The sequence below is a fragment of the Tachypleus tridentatus genome, chromosome 12 (genome assembly GCF_004210375.1).
Source record: "Tachypleus tridentatus isolate NWPU-2018 chromosome 12, ASM421037v1, whole genome shotgun sequence".
Taxonomy (NCBI): domain Eukaryota; kingdom Metazoa; phylum Arthropoda; class Merostomata; order Xiphosura; family Limulidae; genus Tachypleus; species Tachypleus tridentatus.
In genome coordinates, this window is record NC_134836.1 from 214084 (window position 1) to 229719 (window position 15636).

The 15636-nt window shown below is 29.3% G+C and overlaps 1 long non-coding RNA gene across 3 annotated transcripts; it reads right to left on the minus strand.

Moving 5' to 3' along the window:
* Positions 1–8867: 8867 nt before the first annotated feature.
* LOC143234331 (uncharacterized) lies at positions 8868–14079 on the minus strand. Of its 3 annotated transcripts, none has more exons than XR_013018614.1 (3): positions 13582–14079; positions 12755–13409; positions 8868–9213 (listed from the first exon to the last, which is right to left on the minus strand). It is a non-coding gene; the product is annotated as an uncharacterized LOC143234331 (long non-coding RNA). The 3 variants fall into 3 exon arrangements; XR_013018615.1 differs by having other exon boundaries at positions 8868–9224; positions 13586–14078; XR_013018613.1 differs by having other exon boundaries at positions 13586–14075.
* Positions 14080–15636: the final 1557 nt, after the last annotated feature.

A 15636-nucleotide genomic window follows, 5' to 3' on the forward strand; every position in this document is an offset into this window, starting at 1 on the left:
TGGAGTTGCTGGTGTTTCTTCGAGTTATCAGAATAATCAGTCTTCAAATTCGTTAAATTATTATAAGATTTGTGGTTCTAAACGTCCAAACAAATTTCTGGATACAATCTTTTGTAATTGTTATAGCTAGCTAAATAAATATCCAATTTCTGTATTAATGTTATTTAACTCAGCTGCTAATGAATTTCAGTTATACCTGGAATAATCCAGTTTTTCATCTTTGATTGAAATACTGTAGCTTACAGAGCGATATTTATCTTTATTAATTCTAACCTACGTTCTTAAAATATCAAGATTATTGAATATTATACTTGTGATGGCAAGAAACCTCTTTGAGATACATGAATGTTATGCTGTTTTCGTCATTATGCTTTTTTATCTTGAAATTGGGAAACAATATAAATATTTTTAATGCATCGCTTCTAGCAATTAGTACAAAACTACTATATTCAGTTTGTTGTTTGGGGTACACTTTAATGCGAAGTAACAATAAAAATATCGCTTATAACAACTTTATAATTTTTGTTAATTATATTAATATAAATTATGTTTATTTTTAGAGGAAACAAACTTCCCATCACCGTTTGAGATATTTTTTTGAAATTGTTAAAGAATCCAAATTGAATCCATTTTTTGATGAATCCACCATCGTAAGAGGCTTCACGTTGATATTAACTTATCAGTTCCATTCTTACTATCTGAAACTTCAAATATTTTAGGTCCATTGTCATCAAATACCAGGATCTTGTTACTTGTAGTTTCTAAAGTAACGATATAGACGAACATATCCAGTTACTCACTTATGATGTATTCGCTCGTGATATTTATTGGTCCTTTACATGATATGATGAGCGAGACAGGGTAACTCAATTTATTCAATCAATTACCGATGTGTAATTCAACTTTTAAAAATATTTCCTGTATTAACGAATATTAACTTACACATCCCAGTTGAGGAATCGTCTTGCTTTGTAAGTTTTAAGTTTGGACAAATATAATAATTAGAATATAAAATGATATAATTCATATCTTTAATGTAGAATTCATGTTTAGCATTCTCATTTTTCGTTGATATCCCTATCGTCGCAATGTTGTTTGCATTGAAAAGTTTATATAATGATTTGTTAATAATTAGACATACTCGTTAAATCCCAAATTATTTCCATTTATTTTAAATCTAAATCTTTCAAGTACAATTTCATATTATGTTTAAGGTTTCTTATTTAAAATAGTAGATTTTCTTAATATATTACTCATTTTACTTTTATGAACTCTTTTTTTCTTTACTCTTTGAAATTTCAAAAGCTTTATCTGCTGTTTAGTGCAAAATATCAGCAAAAATACCTTTCTCAAACTTTGACATTTCACAAACAAACAATGGTTATTATAATTCTTTTTTTTTTTGCTTAAAAGTAGTTTATATAATCTATACACAAGACGATTTCGTTGGACCATTGTTTAAATCTGTAATTTTCACTCTTGTTCTACAAATATAATCTAATGTATTAATATCTGCACATATTGAATTTGTTTCTTCAACTGTAATTAAAATTTATGGTAGAGCACAATGAGTAAACCAATTTAAAACTTCATTAAACACTCATTACTATATAATACTTCATTAAAAACATGATAATGAATGTGAATGTCGTCTACACCTCTAGGGAGGCTGGTTGTATGTTTTCTTCTCTATTCCTGATCAGAATCAAATCCTGGTATTTCCTGAAACTTATTTTCAGTTAAGTCAAGCTGTTAATTTGAGGGAATTTGATTATAAACCATGAATTTTCAAACTGAATACCAAATTTTGTAAGAATATCATTAAATAGTTTAACATAAACAATAATTAATTTCAGTTGTTACTCCATTACACATATTGTAATATTTAAAAGCATGTTTTAAAATGTTTTATTAATTTTGTTTCGTGATACCCACTGACATAGATTTTAATGCTAAATAATAATTTTCGTTATTTACAGCGATGGGAGCTTCAACTCTTATTTAAATTATTCTTAAATTACTCTAGAATCTGAAACTCTTACTATTGTCTTTAATAAAACACAATTCTTGTTGAAATCACTCGGTGTTTGAATAAGTGTATATAATACTTCTTAATGATTGTGACTAGCATTTCTTTCTTGTATATAATACTTCATAAGGAATATGACAAGCGTTTCTTTCTTGTATATAACACTTCATAAAGACCATGACTAACGTTTCTTTCTTGTATATAACACTTCATAAAGATCATGACTAACGTTTCTTTCTTGTATATAACACTTCATAAAGACCATAACTAACGTTTCTTGTATATAACACTTCATAAAGACCATGACTAACGTTTCTTGTATATAACACTTCAAAAAGACCATGACTAATGTTTCTTTCTTGTATACAACACTTCATAAAGACCATGACTAACGTTTCTTTCTTGTATATAACACTTCATAAAGACCATGACTAACGTTTCTTTCTTGTATATAACACTTCATAAAGACCATGACTAACGTTTCTTTCTTCTATACAACACTTCATAAATATCATGACTAACGTTTCTTTCTTGTATATAACACTTCATAAAGACCATGACTAACGTTTCTTTCTTGTATACATTTTATTTAACGATATTTGCATTTTTCATATATATATATATATATGTAGAAAGCTCGAATCGTATCTATTCATATCAATAAATACAATGCATTAAGTTTGTTTGTTTGCTTTGAATTTCACACAAAGCTATGCGAGGGCTATCTTCGCTAGGTGACCCTAATTTAGTAGTGTAAGACTAGAGAAAAGGCAGCTACTCATCACCATCCACTGCCAACTCTTGGGCTATTCATTTTACCAACGAATAGTGAGATTGACCATCATATTATACTGCCTTCAAGGCTGAAAGATTGAGCATTTTTGTTGTGACGGGGATTTTGAGCCCATCGACTCTCAGATTGCGAGATGAGCATCCTAACTACCTGGCCATGCCGGGTCCCCAATCTTTTGATTCTTATGTTTATGAGACAAAATCCGACGATCTCTATAAAATAAAAAAATAAAATGTTAATTTCTTTAATGTTTTATACTATTCAAAATATAATTCTTAGGGTTAGTAAACAAAAACGTTTTAGGTAGAATGAAAGACAGATACAATGGAAAATATTGACTAGATTTGTAGGGTTTAAAACTAAGATATATGCTTTACAAATAAAGAAAATGACAGATTTTATAAGTCTAAGAGTGTAAGTAAGTTATTGTTAAAACTAGAATTACATTTGAAAAATATTTATTTAATCAAAAATATATGCTTATAAAAATAATAATCTAATCAGAAGTATAAAGTATGAAATATATTTTGTTCCAGTTAACAAGGAAGCCCTTAGCTTGAATGATGACAAACAACATATGGTATTAACATCTTTCATACAAAGGTAAGCATTAATTTATAACGTATAAATGAAAGTTGTAAAATAAATTGGTACTATTGGAAAACATCGATACATCGAAACTTGTAAGATGAGTAAACTAAATACAAAAGGTAAATTATGGAACTCTAATCTGAAAATTAATTAAATCTCGGTTTGGCGAAATATTATACTTCAGTTAATTGATAATATCTGAGATGAATTCCATAAATATTTTAACTCAAAGATTTAATAAAAGCTCGATAATAATGTTATTAAGCAAATGAATGAAATGAAATATCTTTCATTTGTTTATAAGGGAGATTGTGGAAATGATCAAAATACTCATGTCATCGAATCTTAAATTTTTAGATAATTTGTGAGTTATATTTTCAAGGAGCATTCAGTAGACGCAGGAACCCTTTGATGTAGAGGCAGGATGGGGTAAAGCAACGAAAGCAGTTCACTAGTGCTGTTTACTTTCTTATTATTTAATATCTTTGTTTTATTGCTGTTTACTTTTCTTATTATTTAATATCTTTGTCTGTTTTTATTGCTGTTTACTTTTCTTATTATTTAATATCTTTGTCTGTTTTTATTGCTGTTTACTTCTCTTATTACTTAATATATTTTCTGTTTTTATTGCTGTTTACTTTTACTGTTTAATATCTTTGTTTTATTGCTGTTTACTTCTCTTACTGTTTAATATCTTTGTTTATATTGCTGTTTACTTCTCTTATTACTTAATATCCTTGTCTCTTTTTATTGCTGTTTACTTCTCTTACTGCTTAATATCTTGGTCTGTTGTTATTGCTGTTTACTTCTCTCATTACTTAATATCCTTGTCTCTTTTTATTGCTGTTTACTTCTCTTACTGGTTAATATCTTAATCTGTTGTTATTGCTGTTTACTTATCTTGTTATTTAATATCTTTGTCTGTTTTTATTGATGTTTACTTCTTCAATATTTTACTACTCTTTCATGTATATCTGAAGAATAACAACGCTAGCAACCAGATTTCGATACTCATGGTGGGCAGAGCACAGATAGTCCATTGTGTTACTTGGTGCTTAACTACAGACAAACAAACTACTACTACTGTATAATTATGTTAATACTGTTGCTGATTACTACAATTGTTATCAACCTATTAATCTAGTTTACTCCTATTACTACATTTATTACTACTGTTTTCTTCTATTACTACATAATATTATCATTAACCTGTTTATGTTATCTAATTGTATTATTATATACTATCCTTACCCATCTATTACGCCCCCTCTACTTATATTACTTTGTAATATTCTTATCCATTAATTACTGCTATTTACTTCTATTGGTATTTAATATGATTACCCACTCATTACTACAAATTATTCCTGGTAATATATAATATATTTTCTAATATATTACTTCTCATTATTACTATCTTTGCCTATCTTTAACTACATTCTTCTTCATTTGCAATTTACTATCCTTAATTATTTATCGCTGCTGTTTAATTATCCTATAATAAAATATATTAGTCTATTTCTTTTGCTGTTTACTTTAATCATTAAGTAATTTTTAAGCGTCTGTTACTGGTACTTGTATCGCTACGTAATACATTCTCTCATATATTTTGCTATATACTATTCTTGCCCATCTGTTATCGCTATTTACTTTTATTAGCGCTTATAATCACTGATGTGTACTTCTATTATTTTTAATATACCTACCCCTCTATTACTGCTTGTTACCTCTGTTATTAGATAATATACTTGTCCACTTACTATGATTATTTAAATCAATTACTATTTATAAGTATTACCCATCTACTACTCCTGTTTACTTCTGTTGCTATATAATATCATTGCCCCTTTATTACCGCTGTTTACTTCTATTGCTATGTAATATCCTGGCACTATTACTACTTTTGTTAATACATAAGATCATCAAATATCTATTAGTGCTATCTACTTCTATTATAATATAATATCGTCCTCCTTTTATTACGCCTTTCTATTTTTATTTATATTACTATGTAATATTATTATCAATCTGTTACTGTTGTTTACTTATATTACTGTATAATACATTTTCCCATCTACTGGAACTATTTACTTTTATTACTTCGTTATTATTGTCCATCTATTACCAATGTTTACTTCTATTAATACCGTTATTAATCTGCTACTGTTGTCTACTTCCTTTAGTACATAATATCTTTTACCATCTCACTTTTATAGAATCTAGTATTGAGCGTTTCTTACGGATGAATGGTATTTAAGTGATAAATGTATCGGATAAAATAAGATTTAAATTGAGTATTTATTTAAGAAACTTACAATACTGATAAGGTTACTTTTAAATATTTGCTTACTTCTATGTTATTCTGATTTACGTAAGATTTTATTTTTTGTCGTTCAAATATTTTTAAGCACTAACTACGTATGAAGAGTGAGGGTTCTGTCAGTTAATCTTAAAACATTTAGTTAAATACATGTACACTCCTAAACAAATATTAAAGAATGTTAAAATTAGAATAAGACATTTTAAGTGATGCTTTCTTTCTAACGCCCTACAGTGGTAGAGCAATATGTCTGTGGACCTAGAAACCGGGTTTCGATACCTGTAGTGGGCAGAGCACAAATAGCCGCTTGTGTAGTTTTGTGCTTAATTACAATCAAAACTAACTTGTATTTAATAAAGTTTATTTATTGTGCAAATATTTTTTTATATTCGTTTTTAATATTTTTAATATTCTGGAAACATTTTTCTATTATTTAACAGGAGGCTGTAGTTGAAGCTCATGATGTTCCTCTGACCACACGTTGCACTTTCAGCTATGTAAACAGTATAAAAGTGGTAGTTAATGTCGCTATTCGGTAAAGAATAATCATTCAAGCGACTGTTACTTCTAAATGTTCACCCTCCATCTTATTAAAAGTTTAAAATTAAGAACAGCTTTACCTAAACGATGAGATTTCTAACCGGACCAGCTGTGGTATAATATGATGTTTATGGTGGAAATGCCAAACACCTTCATTAGTACAAACATATACATTTTTAACGTATTTTCGTGATTCTTGCACAAAGCCAAATTATCAAAACATTTGCAACTTTTTTTTTGATAAAGAAAAATACTGTCAGTATTTTGTATTTAATACGTCACAGGAGACACTATTATCCAGAAATGGATCAAGTTTACATTCATTTTCTTTCTTTTTCTACACGAGAAAATTACTTTAGTTAATTAATGAATACACGTTTTATTATTTTCCTTTTGTAATGGTGAGTACGACCAAAAATATAATCATTGGCCCTTTTTATGGTTTAAATTATGTTTCCAATTAAAAATATATTTTAATATGCTACCTATTGAATATCTATTATATAAGCATTGTTATTTACCTGTAATGACAAATAAAATAAATTGCAAAGCTATTAAGTTCATGAACAGGAATGTTTTCTATATTCTAAAGACAGCTGGTATGGGTATTAAAAACTTTAATTATGTCAATCTGACTGTTTAATGTTTGTTTCTGTATTTCACTTAGTTATATTATTATGTTTACAACTCAAGCTGTGTTCTTTATCTATCTACACATTATCTGTTTATACGATATTTATATATCACTTAGTTTCTCTTTTTAGTTATTAAGATGTGAGATGAATATTTTACTTGAAATATGTCTAGTTACTTTTTTCATACCTCTCATAAATATAAAATATATTAGAGTGAGTTTCATTCTAATAATCTCAATTATTTTTACTGGCCTAAAACTCAAAATGAATTACTGTTATACAAATCTTTACATATCACATTTAAAAAATAAATAAATATTTCAAATAGCTTCAAGAAAATGTGCTCATTCTAACATTGCAAGATGCAAGAAAAGGTATGCATTCTAACATTGCAAGATAGTGAAAAGATTATCCTAACCTTCCAAGAAAAGGTATGCATTCTAACATTGCAAGATAGTGAAAAGATTATCCTAACCCAAGAAAAGGTATGCATTCTAACATTGCAAGATAGTGAAAAGATTATCCTAATCTTTCCAAGAAAAGGTATGAGTTTCTTAGAATATAGTTCTTTTAATGTAGAAAACACCTCCGTTTTATAATAACTGCTTAATAATTATCGTTTTCTTTTAAAAGTTTCTGGAGTATTTTGTGCGCCAGAAATCTGTAACTCCTTATTATTTGCATATTATAGTAATCAAAATCAATGGTAAGCTTTACAGTTATATTTTTATATTAATCAAAAACAATGGTAAATTTTCCTGTTGCACTGATTATAGTCATTAACAAGAAGGTCAAGTTTTCTGTTATTGGGTTGAAGAATAATTCGTGAGCGTTTTTTCAAGTTAAAAAATATATTCATAAATGAAACGCTTTCGCAAAATATTTCATGTCATTTGGTAGATAATTTTTTGCTCTAATAGATGGTGTGTTTGATTTTCATTTGTCTTTAATTTTTGCTTTCATTTCAGCTCATTAAATGGAATGTGAAGTGGACAAAATCGAGCATTTTCGACACCATCTGCTTTTCGCATTTAATTTCTTGCAATTTCATTTAAAACAATGCATACTATATACCTAGGTATTACATGAAATAAAGTATCATAATAAATGTTTTGGGTGTAATGTGTTCATGCATTGAAGTATTGTATAGTCTTGCATGTAATGCTTGAATGAAATTATTTAAAAACGCTCACGAATTATTCCTCAACCTAATATATTGTTTATAGTAATAAACAAGAAAAGGAAGTTTGCCAGTTGTATTGATTACACTCACCAATAAGAATTGCAAGTTCTCCTATTGTGTTGTTTATAGTCATTAACAAGGATTTACAACAAGGCTCGTATAATAATAGAGCATATGATTTTAAATTTTAAAAATCTATGATTATTATTTAGAAGTAATTTCATTTTTATGACCTTATAGCTACTTTTAATAATATTATTTATGAATATTATCTTTTAGCTTTAAAAAGGATAATTCGAGTTAAAGTATACAATAATAAGTTGACCAAATGTAGTATAGGTAAGAGTATGCACGACAGTTTTATCTAAATAAAACTCAATGATTAGTCCTCATTTTTGAATTGAATAAAACATACTAGTAAGGATGTTATGGAAACATTTAAAACTTAATAAAATTTACTAACATTATGAATGAGAAGGAAGTGCTTGTGATAGTTCACAATGATTTAGTTAAATGTGGAATAGTTGGGACGACTATTATAAGTATTATAATATTATTAATATTAAATTATAAGTATTTTGTGGTATAATTGCTCTTCCAGTTGAAAAAAATATTTTAGTTTAATACATTGTTTGAAATCCTGAAGAGCGTTACAAGAACATGTGATTCGACGTTGATTTTACATGTATGTAATTATATTTATTTCTGTGTTAGAGAAGTATTAATTTCAATTAAACCAGAAACGGATGAACTGTTGAAAATCTCTGAACATAGAACACTTCTCAAGGGTGATTTATTTCTCCATAATGTTATGTTTGTATAGTTACATCATCTAGCACATGCTGTACATCCTTCAGAAAGGGTTTCTTACGCAACCTACAGAAATCAGAGAGATCACTCTAAGTTGAAGGAGAAATCAAACAGTGCCGTCACATTTCTCTCACGATCTGTACTGAACGCTTCGCTCTAGCAGGAATAAATCACGTGAGTGTAACACAAACGTAGAATCTAACTTATTACAGCTCAACATCTGGACATAGGTCACACTGGTGTCAAACTATTATACAGATGCCCCACTTGATCTTAACACAAGGCTTTTTCAGTTGAGGATCAGGTTTCATCCTAAAAAAAAGCTATTAAAACATTACGATTTCTAAATAAGAAAAAGATGAACAGACAAACAAAACATTAAGATGGTTTCCAACGTGTATTCTATACTTACACTGAGATCATCTTTGAAATAAATAAAAGTTTATACGATATTACGGTATCATAATTACAAGTGTTAAAATATGTAAAAAATACAGTAAATTGATTGTAAACGCAAGAAAGACTTAGTAATTAAATATATTATGTTTTACATTATCTTCATCTATATAATTAGTTAAATTATATTTTACTGTTGTAATAAAATTATATTGTCAATTAGACTATTAAGTTAGTTATTTGACTGGATTTGATTCAGCGATTTTGCATACTATGACTTCGAAACCGAAGTATTAAAGACGTTGAAATTCCAAAACTCTCTCAAGAAACTGTGTTTTCTTACCATCTGTTTTTTCCATTTCGAATGGTTCAAAGTGTTTTCTATATAATAACATTCTGTAACCTAAAGAATCTAACAACAAACACTTATGGTGAAAACACTTTTTTATAATAGTTTCCTATTAATTGTTCCCCACCCAGGAAATTAACCAATAAGCATCATGATTAATTTCACTTGGGAAAATAAATGTTCATGTTGTTTGGTAGAAATTACAAATTAATTTTACAAACTGAAAATAAATTATTTTATCTACGTTGACTGATTTTATCAGTAAAAACAATTCAAAATAAAGTTTATTCTTATTCGACCTACTTCCTCATAGTTATTAATGTTGAAGAACCTGGGACGTTTGTCTACACAATCAGGCTGGTAGTTTTCATAATTAATTACTAATGCAAAAATAAAAGTGTTGAGAAGATGAACTCTCATCATATAGTCACTAATATTAACTTGAAATACTGATCTCCACACTTACCAGTGCGTAACAAGTGGAGACGTTTATCCTCAGTGGCACAGCGGTATATCTGCGGATTTATACTGCTAGTAACATGGTTTCGATACTCATGGTGGGCAGAGTACAGATTGCATCTCTTTGTGCTTAACTACCAACAAACAAACTACTACTACTATATAATTCTGTTAATACTAGAGCTGATTACTACTATTATTATTAGTTTATTACTCCAATTTACTACTACTATTATATATTATCCTTGTTCATTTATTACTGTTGTTTGTTTCGATACCCGTGGTGGGCAAAGCACAGATAGCCCTTTGTGTACCTTTGTGCTTAATAACAATTTTTTTTTTATTTCGCGCAAAGCTACTTGAGGGCTATCTGCGCTAGCCGTTTCTAATTTAGCAGTGTAAGGCTAGAGGGAAGGCAGCTAGTCATCATCACCCACCGCCAACTCTTGGGATACTCTTTTACCAATGAATAGTGGGATTGACCGTCACATTATAACGCCCCTATGGCTGAAAGGGCGAGCATGTTTGGCGCTACGGGGATGCGAAACCGCGACCCTCAGATTACGAGTCGCACGCCTTAACACGCTTGGCCGTGTCGGGTCCCAGTACGAAACAACCTGAGACGTTGGTCTTTACATTTATTACTAAATTATCAACTGCAACAACGGTTTTTATAATTATCAATACTGAAATAAACAGCATTAGATGTTGATCTCCTTATTTAGCTAATAATATTGAACATCTTGGGATTCTGATCTCCACACTTAGTTATAAATACTGGACAACTTGGAACTTTGCTTCACACCCATAACATTAACCGAATTTTGGAATTACCTCTCATCATTAAATTGCTCCTTCATCGATCATTTGTGTGGCTATTCGTAACCAAATAATTGAATTAACTGTCATAATTATAATGTCTCACAATTAAACGTGTTCAGCGATTTATCGGTACTTGGAAAGGTGTATATTTAAACAGAAGTTTCAGTATGTGAGTCGGAAAGCACAAAAAAAAATTCAGTTAAAAATAAAACTGAGAAAAACTCAACAAAAAAACTAACAAAATTCCCTAAAATTCGTTTCATTCACAGGAAAATAAATAAAAATAACTTCTGCTGAAAAATGTGAGGTTCATATAAAGAAGAAAGCTAATAATCATAAGTTAAAAAGAATCATAACAAATATAGATATAGATTTATAGCCGATGTGTTATGTATTTTACTATATGCTCTATATTTTAACATATCTATATTTTTTCTTCACCGGTGGCACAGCGACAAGTTTGCGAACTTATAACGCTAGAAACTTGGTTTAAATACCCGTGGTAGACACAACACAAGTAGCTGATTGTGGAGTTTTGTGATTAACTACAAACAAACAAACAAACTATTTCTCTATCATTAACTTAAGAGTTATTCCTTTCATACTTGTGTAGGTATGGTGGTTAAGGCAACCTGTGGGTCATGGATTCAGCCAAGGTTGTCTAATGTCATGGTCAAACCCTTTGTTCGGCTAGAGTGGCCAATCAATTTTAAATTATTGACAGCTAACACAAATATCCAACCTACAGCTTTGCACGAAATTCAACAAAGAAACAACTATATGCATAACAAATTATTCTGTTTATTCATTGTATTTTTAACTAAATCTGTAATAAGCTTTTACACCAACGATAATGAAATTAAGAAAAAATATATTTAAAGAAATGCATGTTTTTTCATGGAAAAACAAGTTTCTTCTTCAAAGCTGCACTAAAATAAACTTGATGACTTACGATATTTATCGTAGGCCAAGGATATTGTGCGATTAAGCAACTTGAAGATTGTAGTTTACAAGTAGATAACTGAAGATTCCTTGGAACAACAACAACAAAAGAAAGTAGGATATTAAGTTATGAGCCTGGTCTTATTTCAAATTAGGGCACCAAAGAGTTAGAAGAACGAATAAACTTCTAATGTCTAGACAGGGAGTGTGTAGGTGGAGCTTCGTTTCTTAATGTCAGTGCATTTAAATTTTACTCCCACAATTACAGTTTATTATTTTCCTTTTTTTATTGTCACTCTCTATTCATGGATTTCAAAAGTAATAAATCATTCTTCATAGTGGCATATTCCTTACTTTTAACACTATTAAAGAGACAAAAAAAATAACTATTTCCACACCAGCCTTTTATTTACTTCAAAATGGTCTAGTTTTTATTGTAAGTATTAGAGGTATTTTTTGAAGTTGTTAATTTTGTGTAATGGGCAAAATCACCCCTAATTTTACTAAACGGTTCAGAATAAAATACTTTTTATTACACGTTACGTCATATATTGATAAAAGAAAATCTGACGGCTCTTTAATTTGATTTCTTATCGTCAAACAAAGTTGTAGAGATAGTGATACCAGTGGGAGATGGTAGCTAGGGAGATTTGGAAAGTCCCAAATTATCTACATTATATCGTGTATGTATATCTATATATATAGAATATATTATAAAGTGTTATATACCCTAATTTATGCATGTAACAATTGTTTAGAATTAATACTATCAATAAGATATTTTATCATCGTTTTTAGTAACTAAATATGTAAATTATGTAAGCATAAATAGAGCTAGACAATCAGTTTGTTTTCATTTTAATAACGACCTTAATTTAGCCCTACCTCTAAGGAAGATCAGTTCTCCGGTCTTTTCTCTTTACATACCTATTAATTATATTTTCAAACCAGGAATATTTATTCATTAGTTCCAAAAGTAGTTCTTTTTCATGGAAATTAAAACTATATTGGAATGACAGGTTCACAAGACTGGAAGTGAAAAAAAAACCAAAAAAACGTGGTAACTACCACGAGCTAGCTGATGCTCAGTTGCGCTACCTCCTTTAAAATTCCCCTCGGTGGACTCAGCAGATAGCTCGATGTGGCTTTGCTATAACGAAACACGCACACACACACACACACACACACACACACACACACACACAGATTCTAGTTTCTTTCTAATCAAACTGAAATCTTCTTATTCGTATACAACTTTATTCATTACAGTATTTGAATGAAAAATCAATACATTCATTGCAGGTAAGTTTATATTTATGATACTTAGTAGAATTCTTTATATTCTTCTTGTGGTGAATATTTCATTGGATATAAGTTGACAGAAGTGGCCTAAAATGCGTGAAGAGAAAAATTTTGGGCTTCCATCATTTCCTTGTAAAGTGTAAAGTTTTGGCATGTTATACTCTGATAGCTCTACTTGCCGTCCCCATGGTAACTCAGAAAGCATCTTCATTAGTTATCATCTTTACTGCAAATTAACCTAAAAATACGTGGTGTTCATTGATATTTCTTCATGACAGAAATTACTGCTTGGTTAAATATAAATATAAAGATAAATGTAAATATAAACATAAATTTCAGTAATTATTATATTTAATTACTCTTACAAAATTTTATTCGGATAAAACAATGTCTATTTAAATAATTTTTACCTACAGGTGGAAATCACGTTGGAGAACATGGCTGTAACGCTCTGTTGCTAACTGTTGGTAGTTAGAGACTGTACCGACCGTCAGACAGTACTCTTTGATCTTTTCGCTTATGTGGACCCGGCATGGCTGGGTGGGTTGAGGCGCTCGAGTCGTAATCCAAGGGTTGCGGGCTCGAATCCCAGTCGCATCAAATATGTTCGCCCTTTCAGCCGTGAGGGCGTTATAATCGGACGATTAATCCAATTATTCGTTGGTAAAAATGTAGCCCAAAAGTTGGCAGTGGGTGGTGATGACTAGCTGCTTTCCCTCTAGTCTTACACTGCTAAATTAGGGACGGCTAGCTCAGTTAGTCATCGTGTAGCTTTGCGCGAAATTCAAAAACAAATCGTTTATGGGTCGAGCTATCATTACTACTGCATGGACAGCGTAATCCTACAAACTATCGAAAAGTATGACATTATGCTGTTTTCTTCAGTCTTAGGCCACAGTAGATAATTAGTGAACATATTTTGAAACTATATTTATTATATACACATAAAGTCTTGACGTAGGCTTTTTCATATTTTCGAAATTTCTCTAATACCTCTCTAAAATATCCATTATGGATTACACTCGTTACAAATTTATTTTTTGAAATCTCAAACTAGGTAATAATTTAAAGAATATTCTAGTTATTAGTTTCGTTGGAAAACAATTCTTATTGAAATAGCATTTAATGTTATTTATTTCTTTTGTTAACAGTTCGATATTACTAGTATGTTTATCAGCTCTGTACGCAAAAATGTTAAAGAGTTATTTACATTTCTTTGATATGAGAGTATTGTAGTTAAAATATAAACCTTGAAAATGTAACTTTATAATAAACTTCAATTTCAAACTTCCCACTGTATTTTATTATCAAGATTTCTAGGTTCGATTTGAAATAGTCTTTGTTTTTTATCTTCCAAAGTGAATTAATTATTGTTTGTTTAGATATTCAAGAGATTTCTCTATCTGTTCTTCATTCTCAAATACAGAAGATGTATCGTACACTTTTATATCTTTAGGATGTGCCGTTAACCAGTCTTTTCATAATAACACATATACACATTTACTAACATAAGAGCCAAACTAAACCCCATACTAATTCCATCTATTTGATAGTATATCTTTCTTTTAATCAAATATGCAATTCTTTAGTTGCTAGTTCACAGAATTTATTGTTGCTTTACCTCAAAATTCACATTACTCAAGAAGAAACTCTACAGTTATAGCCCTGATCCTTCATTATAATCTTTCTTTCCGTTCAATTCCAGCTCCCCAAAACCTTTTTATTGCTTCATTTTTTAAAATCTAAACGTAGTAGTCTTGAAGTTTAAGAAGTCTGGGATTAATTCACATACTTTACATTTGTTAAAAATATTTAAACTTAACTACATTTATTTAACTTGACATTATGTTTTTTACATTTATGAAATATCTTTAATACTTCAAAATCTGTAATAGATGACACTTATTAAATATTTGTTTTTCATGTTTGGAAATACGAAACTGAATAAGAATATACAGATTAAGTAAAGCTCAACTATATACTAATATGCATTCTCTAATTAATAAACCTTTAATTTAAAGGTGATCCAACGAGATACATTCACATCCTAAGGACTAGGTCCATATTCCGTAAATGTGACAAACTATTATTTTTTTACCGTCTTTACTTTCAAAATACAATTGTGTATATTACTCATAATCTATTTTCTTAATTCTGAATTATAATTGACACAGACTGAATTATTAATAAGAGCATTGTTAACACAACCTACTTAACAAAGCTTTGGTAATTTATCTGAATGTTAGTAGGTGTTTTGATACGCTTCAGTTCTTTAGAATGCCGTACAATTAATTTGAAGTACATGTATTAAAAATTAAAATATTTTGCTGTATTATCAAACTATTCATGAAAGTAAAAGAAACGCGAAATATAACGTACCAACAGAATACAAACTTTAAATTAATATACGAAATAAATACATCAGTTTTAGCGATTATCTCTCTAATAATACATAGCCGCCTTAT